Source organism: Triticum aestivum, chromosome 1B (assembly GCF_018294505.1).
Source record: "Triticum aestivum cultivar Chinese Spring chromosome 1B, IWGSC CS RefSeq v2.1, whole genome shotgun sequence".
In the NCBI taxonomy this organism is placed as follows: Eukaryota; Viridiplantae; Streptophyta; class Magnoliopsida; order Poales; family Poaceae; genus Triticum; species Triticum aestivum.
In genome coordinates, this window is record NC_057795.1 from 3,378,815 (window position 1) to 3,393,968 (window position 15,154).

General features: G+C 48.4%; 1 long non-coding RNA gene across 1 annotated transcript; it reads left to right on the forward strand.

Annotated features, from left to right (window-relative positions):
* Window positions 1-6,178: 6,178 nt before the first annotated feature.
* On the forward strand, window positions 6,179-6,900 carry LOC123083287 (uncharacterized). Its single transcript, XR_006439264.1, has 2 exons — window positions 6,179-6,304; window positions 6,395-6,900. It is a non-coding gene; the product is annotated as an uncharacterized lncRNA (long non-coding RNA).
* Window positions 6,901-15,154: the final 8,254 nt, after the last annotated feature.

The window sequence follows — 15,154 nt, forward strand, 5'->3', positions numbered from 1 at the left end:
GCTCGGGCTGCTCCGGCGATGCTGCGAGCCAGTGCTGCGGCGGTGGCGCCGTGCTGCGAGCCCGTCGGTGCTTCAAGCCGGTGCTGTGACGGTGCCACCGCGCTGCGTGTCCACCAGAGTTTCTATGTGCTATGGTCGTGGTAGTGTAGAGAAGACAGAGGAAGGAGACCACGTAGCATTGACTTTCATCGACGGTTAAGGATGCCTAGATCGTACGGTCCAGGAGGTGGATGTTGTTTTTTTTTTTTTTGAATGTCGGCCCTTTATTGACTAAAAAACAAAGTCATACAAAGCTTCCTGGATACACTCCGGAGCAGAATTGAAAACACAAAGACCAGAAGAGTTAAAACAAGACCTAGCTAAAACATGAGCCAACACATTACATTGCCGACGAACATGCAAAAACGAAACCGAGGAGAAGCCTAGAGGTGGATGTTGTTTGCTTTTTCTACATCCGGATGGCGCCTAGCAGCCACCTTTATTTTTCCTGCATGCTTGCCGTGTCCTGCGCTAGATTTTGCGCTGTCTTCTACAGGTGTTGCCGCATTGTTTTTCCGTCCTCACCGCCTTAATCGTTTTTTTTCTAGAGATGCTCCTTCTGGACTCTTTGTTGTTTATTTGATTTTTCTTCTGTTGTTTCTCCGCCTTATAAATAGGCTCCTCTTCTGCCGTTTTAGTTTCATAATCTGGGCTTCATTTGAGCTGCCTTCAATGGTTCATTCTTCCTCTTGTGGAAATGGCCCGCGCCGTGCAGGTCGTCCCCGCGGGGAGCGTGCCTCGGCTGTTGGTCGTCGTGGTGCCGGAGGTCACCATGATGGTCGCCGCGCTCAGCAGGGTGGATATGGTGGATTTGCAATCATCGGGCCTTCATTTACTTCCTCCGGGTGGTGGTGCCGCTCGGTCTGCTGTGTAAGTTTGCTATATTGCTTTCGTTGCCTTACAAGTACAAGAGGAGGGGGGTACATATAGGTTGCTGGCGCAACAGGACTAGAGTCGTGGAGATGATCGTGTGCTTGATCGTGGGCCGATGGGAGGAGACCGAGTCCATCGGTCTAACACCCTCCCCCTCCCCCCCCCCTGCAGTGTCAGCGGCGGCGTCGACGACGTTGAGACTGGAGCGGATGGCGATGAAGGATGCAGACGGCAGCCCCTTGGTGAAGATGTCAGCAAACTGCGCCGTGGTCGGTACATGAAGAACACGGACTTCACCTAAAGCTACCTTCTCTCTTACAAAGTGTATGTCTATCTCTATGTGTTTGGTTCTACGATGCTGAACAGGATTACATGACATATACACAGCGGACACATTATCACAATACACAATTGTAGCCTGTTGGACTGGGCGTCGGAGCTCGGTGAGGAGTTGGCGAAGCCATACTGTTTCAGCGACAGCGTGCGCAACAGAACGATACTCGGCCTCCGCAGATGACCTGGAAACAGTTAGTTGCCGCTTGGACGACCATGAAATCAGATTATCACCCAAGTAAACACAGTATCCCGACGTGGAGCGACGTGTATCCGGGCACCCCGCCCAGTCTGCATCAGAGTATGCGGTGAGAGACGTAGGTGAAGAGGGAGTGATCGTGAGGCCATAATCAAGTGTGGATTTGAGATAACTAAGAACACGACGGACATGGTTCATATGCGGAACACGGGGATCATGCATGTGCAAGCACGCCTGCTGGACAACGTAAGAGATATCAGGCCGAGTGAGAGTGATGTATTGAAGCGCGCCAGTGATGCTGCGGAAGAGAGTGTGGTCAGGAAGAGGGTCGCCAGTGGAGGACAGCTTGGCGCCGGTCTCGGCGGGTGTACGTGTGGGGTGACACTCGAGCATGCCGGCTTTGGATAGGAGGTCGATGGCGTACTGGCGCTGTGAGAGAAAGAGACCCCGAGAGGATCTGGAGACGGCGACGGCGAGGAAGTGATGGAGCGGACCAAGATCAGTCATGGAGAACTCGGTGCAGAGAGAAGAGATAATGTGAGAAAGAAAAGAGTCGGAGGAAGCGGTGAGAACGATATCGTCAACATACAAGAGTAAATAGGCAGTGTGCAAAGAGGAGTGGAAGATGAAGAGAGAGGAGTCAGAACGAGAAGGGACGAAGCCGAGGCGCTGTATGAAAGAAGCGAAGCGCTGAAACCAAGCCCGCGGCGCCTGTTTGAGCCCGTAGAGGGATTTTTGAAGATGGCAGACGTGGTCGGGAAAGGAGGGGTCAGAAAAACTGAGAGGCTGACGACAGTAGACAGTCTCATTGAGAGAGCCATGCAAGAATGCGTTTTTGACGTCGAGTTGGTGGATAGGCCACGAGGAAGAAACAACCAGGCTGAGGACGACGCGGATAGTACGAGGCTTGACCACCGGGGAGAAAGTTTCGTGAAAATCGACACCAGGCTGTTGGGAATCACCGCGACAGACCCAACGGGCTTTGTAACGAGCGAGGGACCCGTCAGAATTGAACTTGTGACGAAACACCCATTTTCCAGAGACCACATTAGCGCCGGAAGGACGTGGGAGGAGAGTCCAGGTATGATTGAGAAGGAGCGCGCCATACTCGTCTTTCATGGCGCGAAACCAATGCGGGTCCAGGAGAGCAGCCTTGTAGGAAGAGGGAATAGGGGAGTGGGAGAGGCAGATGCGGTGAGGTTGAGACGATCAATCGGGCGCCCGAACCCTGCTTTGCTACGAGTACGCATGGAGTGCTCATTGTGAGGAATGGAGACGGGAACAGCGCGGGGAGGCAGCGGAATAGGTGAGGGCGATGAGTCGGGGGAAGAAGAATGGTGTGGGGTAGTTTGGTTGGTGCGGCTAGGTGTAGTAGCAGGGGAAGACACGGGATGTGGGGATGCATGGGGGCTCGGTGACGCGATCGGCGAGAGAACCGCGTGATCGGCTGCATGGGAGGGTGCGGGATCCGAGAGATCCACGGGACCGGGAGCGGAGGAGTGCGTGGACGCAGGATCCGAGAGATCCGTGGGGCCGGTAGCTGGGGGTTGGGTGGTCGCAGGATCCAAGAGATCCGTGGGTACGGCAGAGCGCATCGGAGTGGATTGGTGGGCGGGCGAATCAAAAGATTCGCTAGAGGGTGGGATTGCAGCGGGTAGTGGTGGGGTGGTGGGGCCCGATGGGACGGGGCCATGTAGGCCATGCACGTCGCGAACGGATGGGCGCGGCGAGGGGGACGTGCGAGTGGAGAGCGGGGCGGACAAATTGGGCGTCTGGTGGTTGGCAAAGGGAAAAGTAGCCTCATCAAAAATAACGTGACGGGAGAGAATGACGCGGCCCGAGGGAATGTGGAGGCAGCGGTAGCCTTTGTGAGAGTCAGAAAAACCGAGGAGAACACAGGGCAGCGACCGTGGGGCTAGTTTGTTGGGGGAGACGGCCGACATGTTAGGGTAACATAAACAACCGAAGACAGGAAGATCGGCGTAGTTCGGGGGGGGCTAAGAAAAGAGAGTCATAAGGAGAGAAGCGGGGACATGTTTTGGTCGGTCGAACATTCAGTAGAAACGTGGCATGCCGAAGAGCTTCGACCCAATATTGAGTGGGCATGGATGCTTGTAGAAGAAGGGTTCGGAGGATGTCATTAATGGTTCGAAGAGAGCGCTCAGCTTTGCCATTCTGAGGCGAGGTGTAGGGGCACGAGAAGCGTAAGAGGATGCCATGGTGAAGAAAGAAATAATGGTTGCGGGTGTTATCGAACTCGCGGCCGTTGTCACATTGCAAGATACGAATGGGGAGAGAAAAGTGAGTGTACACATAGCGTTGGAAATTGACAAATATGCTATGAACATCTGATTTGGCACGCAGAGGGAAGGTCCAGATAAAATGAGAGTAATCATCTAGAACAACAAGTTAATATTTGAAACCAGATACACTAGGAGTGGGAGACGTCCATAAGTCGCAATGCAATAATTCAAAAGGAAAGGAACTACTAGTAGTAGATGCACTAAAGGGGAACCTAACATGCTTGCCCAATTGGCAGGCGTGACAGAGAGAGGCATCGTGCGGCTCGCGAGCGTGAGGAAGCTTGAACTCGTCAAGAAGAGTAGTCGTGGTCTCGCTGCTGGGATGGCCAAGACGACAGTGCCATAAGGTGACGGAGGCGATCATAGCATGAGGCGTGGGAGTGGGTGCACCATGGACAGTGTAGAGGTCACCGAAGCTATTGAACCGAGCCAGCTCCATCTTGGTTCGAAGATCCTTCACAGACAAGCCATAGGGGTCAAATTCAACCGAAACTTGATTGTCAATGGTAAAACGAGGAACGGATATGAGATTCTTAATGAGAGAAGGTGCAACGAGAACTTCATGAAGAAGAAGAGGGGAACGAGAGGGAGAGAGATAGGAGGTACCGACGCCGGTGACAGGAACAGAAGAGCCGTCGCCAATGGTAGTAGAGGGAAACAAAACAGAAGGATGAATGGCAGAAAGAGAAGTACCAGATGCAGACATGTGGCAGGATGCACCAGAGTCGAAGATCCAGTCGTTACCTGTGTCCTGGGTGGTGAGAGAGTTCATGGCGGCGATGAAGGCGGCCTGATCCCAGGCCGGAGCGGTCGAGGTGGAGGCTGGGGCGGGCGGCGTCGGAGTTGATGAAGATGCGCCCGCGTTGCCGTGCTCCCAGGGCGATGGTGTGGGGAAGCCGTAGGGGTACATGAGCGGCGCGGGCGAGGCCGCCGCTGCCTGGTACAGCGGCGCGTATGCCGCATATGCGTGCGGCGGAGGACGCGAGCCGAGGAGGCCGGGGGCGCCGGTCGAGGGACGAAGCATGGGCGCCCATCCACCGCTGTAAGCCGGCGGAGCGCCATAAGGTGGCGGTGCGGACCATGGCATGGGCCACGCCTGCACCAGACAGGTCCACGGGTCTGCAACGGGGCGCCAGGTGGTGGTGGCCGGAGGCGGAGGCGCGGCAGGTGGTGCTGAAGAAGTAGAAGAAGGCGCAACCGAGGAGGAAGAAGGGGCCGAGCTTGGCTTCGGGGGACGGTGCACCGGGTTTTTGCCCTTGTAGTTGGGGCTGGGGCGCCATCCTGGAGGTGGTTGGACGGACGGAGATGGCGAAGGCGCCACCGCGGCCGCTGGTGGGGGAGCAGGGCGAGCCGCAGCATGGAAGAGGCGCGGAGTGTTCGCCTTGCGCGCCTGGTTCCGCTCCTCCATCTGGAGCATCGAACGCGCCTCGACAAGAGTCGGCAGTGGGCGCAGGAGCGGGATCAAGGTGGCCTGTTGAGCGAACCGCTCGTCAAGCCCGCTCATGAGAGCATGAAGGAGAGAGCGGTCGGCGACCACCTCGCCAAGCTCACGGAGTTCGTCGCCAATGGCCTTGATGCGCTGACAGAAGACGCCGACGGGTCGATCGCCCTGGGTGATGGTGCGGAGCTCAGTGTTGAGGGCGGAAACACGAGCGTTGCGGTTGTCTTGGAACAGCCGACGAAGCTCGGCCCAAATGTCGCGAGCGGTCGCGCCGTCGGTGACCACCAAGTTGAAGAGCTCGGTGGAGATGCGCGTGTACAGCCACTGGATGATGGCGAGGTCATCCTTGAGCCACCGAGGGTCTTGAGAGACGGGGGTGAATTGCCGGTGATGTGATGAAGAAGAGAGCAGCGGCCGAGGTGAATCTCGAACAAGTGGCGCCAATGGTAATAGTTGTGGCTATGGAGATCCAAGACGATGGGTATGAATGGTGTGATGTATGTGATGGTGTCGCTGAAGGAAAGAGGGGGAGGGGCGAGGGTGGTTTGGCCGCCGGGAAGAGGAGGTGGGGGCGGAATGGCGGCGAGAGGATTTGTTGGCTGGCCGCCGGGAAGAGGAGGGGTTGGCGGGCCGCCGGAGGAGGGGAGGTTGGTTTGCCCTCCAGGGTTGGTCATGGCGATCGTGGAGGGGAGGAATCGGAACTGGTGTCTAATATCATGTAAGTTTGCTATATTGCTTTCGTTGCCTTACAAGTACAAGAGGAGGGGGGTACATATAGGTTGCTGGCGCAACATGACTAGAGTCGTGGAGATGATCGTGTGCTTGATCGTGGGCCGATGGGAGGAGACCGAGTCCATCGGTCTAACATGCTGGGTCTGCATTCATGCCGGGTTCTCAATCGTCGGATCTTCAATTACTGCGTCGGGGTGTTCGTTCTGCCATGCATCGACTGGTTTGTTTATTTTTTTTTCTTTTTCTAGTGTTCTACTGCTGCATGGTTCAGGTGTTTCGCTTCTGCAGGCTGTGTTCCTTCGACTGGTGGCTCTTCTGGCGGTGGTTCTATGCGGCGTAGAGAAGAGATTCGGCTTGGGAAACGTCATGTTGATCATACTATTGGTTAGTACGTTTATTTTGTGGTTGCTTCGTTACTTACTGGTTACTGTTGGGATTGAACCTCATGAAAATGGCGCGTTTTTTTTTTTGCAGCTGCCTCTTTTTGCCAGCCTGCGTGCTACGTGCCTCCTGTTGATCCTCGTGTCCTTTCGTCCAATGCATACCATGGTATTTTTTGGGGTTTTTGATGTGACAGTTGTTTTAAATCTATATCTATATCTATACTACTATATAGTGTATCAGTTTTGAGATGGATCCAGAGCTTCAATCATAACCGTTGGTCTCCAAAATCGAAGGGCTAAGATCAGCCGGATTCGCCATGAACAATAGACTGGTGTTGCCTCTGCTGTGTTCTAGAATATTCACGTGGCCCTTCCAGGAAAAAAAAGGTCCATATGCGATGCCTCATGGGCTACATTTTACTGCTTGAGCGCATGACGACTTGAGCCCAGATAAGAAGGTTTGGGAGGAGAATGGGAAGAAAAAACAATAGATTAACATACAGTTTTTTTAATGAACCTCCAGTGTTTTAGATGTGAATGTACACTTTTTTGTATGAATATTAAAAACAATTGTGGGTGGAATTTCATTTATCAAAATCACTCCATTATATTTTTTTCAAGTCACACTCCAAAATCACTCCATTCTTTTAAGACGTGCATTGCACGTGCATACATACTAGTTTGATTAGTTGTATGGTTTGTGCGTTTTGCATGTGTCATAGTTTCTTCGGGATGTCGTGTTTCCCTTGCGCGTGTCAGGCCACGCTGGTGAATCGTGTGCCGCGTGTCGACGTGTGTGTCGTTAACGTGCATGACCTATGCATGTCTCTCCTGTGGCTACGTGCAGCCCCTAGTTGTATGGCCCTTGCATGTCTCTCATGTGGCTACGTGCATGTCTCTTCTGTGGCTACGTGCAGCCCCTAGCTGTATGGCCCTTGCATGTCTCTCGTGTGACTACGTGCATGTCTCTCCTGTGGCTACGTGCAGCCCCTAACTGTATGGCCCTTGCATGTCTCTCGTGTGGCTACGTGCATGTCTCTCTTGTGGCTATGTGCAGCCCCTAGCTGTATGGCCCTTGCATGTCTCTCGTGTGGCTACGTGCATGTCTCTCCTGTGGCTACGTGCAGCCCCTAGCTGTATGGCTCTTGCATGTCTCTACTATGGCTACGTGCATGTCTCTCCTGTGGCTACGTGCATCCCCTAGCTGTATGGCCCTTGCATGTCTCTCCTGTGGCTACGTGCATGTCTCTCCTGTGACTACGTGCAGCCCCTAGCTGTATGGCCATTGCATGTCTCTCCTGTGGCTACGTGAATGTCTCTCTTGTGGCTACGTGCATGTCTCTTCTGTGGCTACGTGCAGCCTCTAGCTGTATGGCCCTTGCATGTCTCTGGTGTGGCTACGTGCATGTCTTTCCTGTGGCTACGTGCAACCCCTAGCTGTATGGCCCTTGCATGTCTCTCGTGTGGCTACGTGCATGTCTCTCCTGTGGCTACGTGCAGCCCCTAGCTGTATGGCCCTTGCATGTCTCTATTGTGGCTACGTGCATGTCTCTCCTATGGCTACGTGCATCCTCTAGCTGTATGGCCCTTGCATGTCTCTCCCGTGGTTACGTGCATGTCTCTCCTGTGACTACGTGCAGCCCCTAGCTGTATGACCATTGCATGTCTCTCCTGTGGCTACGTGCATGTCTCTCCTGTGACTACGTGCAGCCCCTAGCTGTATGGCCCTTGCATGTCTCTCCTGTGGCTACGTGCAGTCCCCAGCTGTGGCCCACGCAAATGCAACCGAGGGTCCATGCATGCGCTCATATGTTCCTGAGTGCCTTGTTGACGTGTATGGCCCATGCACGTGTCCCCCGTGTGTACGTGTGCTCCCACTGTGCATGTCTTAGTTCAGTATATGCTTATTTGTTTAAGGACACATTATTTGCAGGGGAGTTCTCTGTCGTTGTTGGTTATGCTGATCGCGTGGTGGACGGTCTTTCGGTGTCCGTTGTGTCTGATGCTGCCTGTGTTAACGTTCCACGTGTTGTGCGGCGTCCGCGAGTTGTTCCACATCGATACTCTGGGGTCTTCTTATCGACCAACCACTAGTAGAAAAAGGTCGTTACTCCTTGTTCATAAGGGCTTTTAGTCCCGGTTCTGAAACCGGGACTAAAAGGTTGTTACTAAAGCCTCTTCCTTTAATTCCGGTTTTAACACGAACCGGGACTAAAGGCTCTTCACGTGGCCGCTGCCAACCGGTACTAAAGATCGATCGGCTGTTAGGATTGGGCCGGCCCGTTTAGGCGTTTCAACGTTCCCGGTTTTGGGAACCTTCTAGAAGTTTCCAGCCGGTTTTCTACGGTTTTGGGAAACTTCTAGAAGGTTCCTGAACACGCTTTTTTCTACTCTGTTTCTTTTTTATGTTTCTTCTTTCTTTTTCCTTTTTTCTCTCCTTTTTTCGATTTTCAGTTTATTTCTTATTTGCTTCCAATTTTAAAAAATGTTCAGAAGCTCCAAAAAATGTCCTTATTTTCAAATTTTGTTCTTAATTTTAAAAAATGTTCCTGTTTCAAAAAATGTTCTTTTTAAAATATTGTTCACAATTTCAAAAAATGTTCCAAAGTTCAAAAAATGTTTCTGTTTATAAATTTTTTGTTCAGATTTTTAAAAAATGGTCATTATAAATAATTCATATATTTGAAAAATTTTCTCCTGTCAAAAATTTCCCTGTTACAAATTTTGTTCACAAACTCAAAAAATGTTCGCATATTTGAAAAAAATGTTGGCCTTTCAACAAAAGATCATTAGTAAAAAATATCCTGCTTTCAAAAAAATTTCACTAGTTCAAAAAATGTTCTTGATTTTCAAAAAAATGTTTGCATATTTCTAAAATAGTTCACCTTTAAAAAAATGTTCATAAGTTCAAAAACATATCCTGTTTTCAAATTAATTCATAAATGCAAAAAATGTTCGTCATGTTCACTTCTCAAATTTTGTTCAGACTTTTATTTTTTGCTCACAAATGATTTTTTTTTGTTTTTTATCCAAAATATTCCTTTTTCCAACATTTGTTCAAAATTCCAATAAGTTTCCGTTTTAAATTTGTTTGCAAATTCAAATATTGTTAACCAATTTGTTATCTTCAGAAAACGCTTAAATTTGTTTGCAAATCCAAATATTGTTAAAGGTAGCCTCGTTGGTTTCTGGAAAATGTTTCAGTTTTTATCTCCAATTCGTTAACTAATTTGGAAGTTTTTGCGTTTCACAAAACATTAGTTTTTTTTCGAAAAAAAAATGTGCTCGAAATTTCAAAAGTATATCGGATCTGCGCTGGCATTTTGTTCTTAAGGACTTGCGCTGCGTTACCACCTCTGAGGCTCGATAGCTCAATTGGTATTGTAGCTGAGTCTTTCCCCAGGTTTCCTGGGTTTGATCCCCAGCAAGTGTGCTTTTTTTTTGAGCTACAGTATATGCGATCGCAGCCCGTCTGTACTTCATGGGCCGGCCCAACTGTGGACTCCCTGTGCGTTCGGGCGACAAACTGCCGCAGAGAGCGGCACATAGGATCTCCCATGATAGATCCTCTCGCTGAAGGGAATAGCTCCTCGGTCAAGCAACTGGGCTGACCCATCCGCGAAATGCCAGAAATCGTTCTCTGGTTTCCAGAGAGATGACCGGCGTCTCTAGCCACTCTGCCCGTTTCCCGTTCGTGGTAACTAGTAGGGGTACGACCTAGTTGAGGCGATTCTAGCCAGTTTTCTCCCTTTTTTCCTTTTTCATTTTCTTTTGTTTATTTTCTTTTTTATTCTCCTGTTTTTTTTCTTCTTTTGTATTTGTTTCTTAGTTTTTTACATTTTACATTTTATTTGGTTTTGTTTTGTTTATTTTTTTTGATTTTCACTTTTCTTTTAAAATTTATCAGCTTTTGATAATTCCAGATTCTCCGTTACTTTCTCAGATTCTTCATGGTCAACTCCTGTCCATCTTCCAGCACCGATAGACCCAGTCACCAACTTGAATCTGGTACTCGTCAACACTGCTTCAGCATCCCTGTACACTTTGTCTGACCACATGTTTGACCACCAGTGCCCTGGTCTGGCATTGTGTCTCGTGCTTACCGTACGCCTCGCCGCTATCACCGCGTCGAGCCTCTGCTGTCCTGGTCGAGTCTCCCTGGTAGCTAGCCCCCACTGCCTCAACCCCCACTGCAGAGAACTATCGATCATCACCGACCGATGCCGAATATCACATCTCTATCAGACCTTTGGTACCCAGTCCATCCACGTGTCTCTCGCCTTCCCGCTGAAATAGGCTACGATTCTCCGGATCCTTACGTCGTAGCCCCTCCATCAGCAGACTCCAACTCCACCTTCAACATGACTCCATGTAGCTGGCCGTCGACTTCAAGCTCTTATGTGTGCACTACGTTGAATCAACCCTGCAATTAGTGTACTTTTTTCAATTTCATGAAATGTTTCTCTAATTAGTGTACTTTTTTCAATAAACAAAAAACTAAGTTTTTTATCCTAAGACAAAGACCATCCCAGCAGGAAATAAATAAGGAAAAAATTGTTGGGGAACGTAGCGATAATTCAAAAAAATTCCTATGTGTCACCAAGATCAATCTAGGAGATGCTAGCAATGAGAGAGAGAGGGAGTGCATCTTCATACCCTTGAAGATCGCTTAGCGGAAGCGTTACAAGAACGCGGTTGATGGAGTCGTACTCGCGACGATTCAAATCGCGGAAGATCCGATACAAGCGCCGAACAGACGGCGCCTCCGCATTCAACACACATATAGCCCGGGGACTTCTCCTCCTTCTTGATCCAGCAAGGGGAGAGGAGAAGTTGAGAGACAACTCCGGCAACACGACGACGTGGTGGTGGAGCTCGTGGTTGCCCGACAGGGCTTCACCAAGCACTACGGAGGAGGAGGAAGTGTAGGAGGGGGAGGGGCTGCGCCACGGGAAGGGTTGCGGCTGCCCTCCCACCCCTCACTATATATAGGGGAAAGGGGGGGAGGAGGAGGCGCCCTAGGGTTTCCCTAGGGGGCGGAGGCTATGGCAGATTGGATCTCCCTAGGGAAACTCTAGGGAGACTTGCCCCCCAAGCCAAGCGAAGTGGAGGCTTGCCTCCCAAGCCAGATGGAGGCGCCCCACCTCCCCAAGCAACATGGGTAGGGTGTGGGGGCGCACAACCCCTTAGTGGGCTGGTTTGCCCCCTCCCCTTGGCCCATGAGGCCCTGCAACACTTGCCGGGGCCCCTGAAACACCTTTCGGTGATGCTGGCCATAGCCCGGTACCCTCGGAACACTTCTGAACTCCAATACCATTCGTCCAATATATTGATCTTCACCTCCTGACCATTCCGGAGCTCTTCGTCACGTCTGCGATCTCATCCGGGACTCCGAACAACATTCGGTAACCACATACTATTCCCATTACAACTCTAGCAAAACGGAACCTTAAGTGTGTAGACCCTACGGGTTTGGGAACCATGCAGACATGACCGAGACACCTCTCTGGCCAATAACAAACAACGGGATCTGGATACCCATGTTGGCTCCCACATGTTCTACGATGATCTCATTGGATGAACCACGATGTTGGGGATTCAAGCAATCCTGTATACAATTCCCTTTGTCCATCGGTATGTTACTTTCCCGAGATTCGATCGTCGGTATCCCTATACCTTGTTCAATCTCGTTATCGGCAAGTCTCTTTACTCGTTCCATAACACATGATCCCGTGACTAACTCCTTAGTCACACTAAGCTCATTATGATGATGCCTTACCGAGTGGGCCCAGAGATACCTCTCCGTCATACGGAGTGACAAATCCCAGTCTCGATTCGTGTCAACCCAACAGACACTTTCGGAGATACCTGTAGTGCACCTTTGTAGTCACCCAGTTACGTTGTGACGTTTGATACACCCAACGTATTAATATGGTATCCGGGAGTTGCACAATCTCATGGTCTAAGGAACGATACTTGACATTAGAAAAGCTCTAGCAAACGAACTACACGATCTTGTGCTATGCTTAGGATTGGGTCTTGTCCATCACATCATTCTCCTAATGATGTGATCCCATTATCAACGACATCTAATGTCCATGGTCAGGAAACCACAACCATCTATTGATCAACGAGCTAGTCAACTAGAGGCTCACTTGGGACATGTTGTGGTCTATGTATTCACATATGTATTACGGTTTCCGGTTAATACAATTATAGCATGAATAATAGACAATTATCATTAACAAGGAAATATAATAATAACCATTTTATTATTGCCTCTAGGGCATATTTCCAACAGTCTCCCACTTGCACTAGAGTCAATAATCTAGTTCACATCACTATGTGATTGTAATGAATCCAACACCCATGGGGTTTGATCATATCTTGCTTGTGAGAGAGGTTTTTAGTCAACAGGTCTGAACCTTTCAGATTCGTGTGTGCTTTACAAAACTCTATGTCATCTTGTAGATGCAACTACCACGCGCCATTTGGAACTATTCCAAGTAACTGCTCTACTATACGAATCCGGTTTACTACTCAGAGTCATCCCGATTAGTGTCAAAGTTTGTATCGACGTAACCCTTTACGACGAACTCTTTTACCACCTCCATAACCGAGAAAAAATCCTTAGTCCACTAGTTACTAAGGATAACTTTGACCACTGTCATGTGATGCATTCCTGGATCACTCTTGTACCCCTTGACTGACTCATGGCAAGGCACACTTCAGGTGCCGTACACAGCACAACATACTGTAGAGCCTACATCTAAAAGCATAAGGGAAGACCTTCATCCTTTCTCTCTCTTCTGTCGTGGTCAGGTCTTGAGTCTTACTCAACACTCACACCTTATAACACATCCAAGAACTCCTTCTTTGCTGATCTATTTTGAACTCCTTCTAAATCTTGTCACGGTATGTATTCATTGGAAAGTACTATTAAGCGTTTTGATCTATCCTTATAGATCTTGATGTTCAATGTTCACGTAGCTTAATCTAGGTTTTCCATTGAAACACACTTTTCAAACAACCATATATGCTTTCTGGAAATTCTACATCATTTCTGATCAACAATATGTCGACAACATATACTCATCAGAAATTCTACAATGCTCCCACTCACTTCTTTGGAAATACAAGTTTCTCATAAACTTTGTATAAAGCCAATTTTTTTTATCATCTCATCAAAGCGTATATTCCAACTCCGATATGCTTACCCCAGTCCTTAGAAGGATTGATGTAATTTTGCATACTTGTTAGCATCTTTTAGATTGACAAAACCTTCTGGTTGTATCACATACAACCTTTTCTCAAGAAAATCATCGAGGAAACAATGATTTGACATCCTATCTGCAAGATTTCATAAATAATGCAGTAACTGCTAATATAATTCCAACAGACTCTTAGCATCGCTACGAGTGAGAAAGTCTCATCGTAGTCAACTCCTTGAACTTGTCAGAAAACATCTTAGCGATAAGTCGAGCTTTCTTAATGGTGACACTCACCATCATTGTCCGTCTTCCTTTTAAAATCCATCTGTACCCAACAGCCTTACGACCATCAAGTAGTTCTTTCAAAGTCTACGCTTTGTTTTCATACATGGACCCTCTCTCGGATCTTATGGCCTTGAGCCATTTGTCGGAATCCGGGCCCACAATCGCTTCTCCGTAGCTCGTAGGTTCATATTTGTCTAGCAACATGACCTCCAAGACGGGATTACTGTACCATTCTGGAGTAGTACGCGTCCTTGTCGACCTACGAGGTTTGGTAGTGACTTGATCCAAAGTTTCATGATCACTATCATCAGCTTCCACTTCAATTAGTGTAGGTGCCATAGGAACAACTTCCCGCGCCCTGCTACACACTGGTTGAAGTGATGGTTCAATAACCTCATCAAGTCTCCACCATCCTCCCACTCAATTCCTTCGAGAGAAACTTTTCCTCGAGAAAGGACCCGTTTCTAAAAAAATCACTTTTGCTTCCAGATTTGAGATAGGAGGTATACCAAACTGTTTTGGGTGTCCTATGAAGATGCATTTATCCGCTTTGGGTTCGAGCTTATCAGATTGAAACTTTTTCACATAAGCGTCGCAGCCCCAAACTTTTAAGAAACGACAGCTTAGGTTTCTCTAAACCATAATTCATACGGTGTCATCTCAACGGAATTAGGTGGTGCCCTATTTAAAGTGGATGTAGTTGTCTCTAATGCCTAACCCATAAACGATAGTGGTAATTTGATAAGAGACATCATCACACTATGGTGTTCCATATCCATTAGGGTGCAGCTACGATGTTCGGTCACACCATCACACTATGGTGTTCCAGGCAACATTGGTTGTGAAACAATTTCCATAATATCTTAATTGTGTACCAAACTCGTGACTCATATATTCATCTCTGTGATCATATCATAGACATTTTATCCTCTTATCACAGCGATCTTCAACTTCACTCTGAAATTACTTGAACCTTTCAATAATTTAGACTTGTGTTTTATCAATTAAATATATTTAGTATCTACTCAAATCATCTGTGAAGTAAGAACATAATGATATCCATTGCGTGCCTCAGCACTCATTGGACTGCACATATCAAAATGTATTACTTTCAACAAGTTGCTTCCTTGAACATTTGAAAATTGTTGAACGAGTATTTGGAAAATGTTGAACAATTATTTGAAAGGTGTTGAACACATATTTGAAAAAAAGTACAAGTATTTGAAAAAAGGTTGATCATATATATATAAATGCTTAACAAGCATTTAAAAAAATGTTGAACATGTATTTGCAAAAAATGTTGACAAGTATTTATAAAAATGTCGATCATGTACATATAAATGTTGAACAAGTAT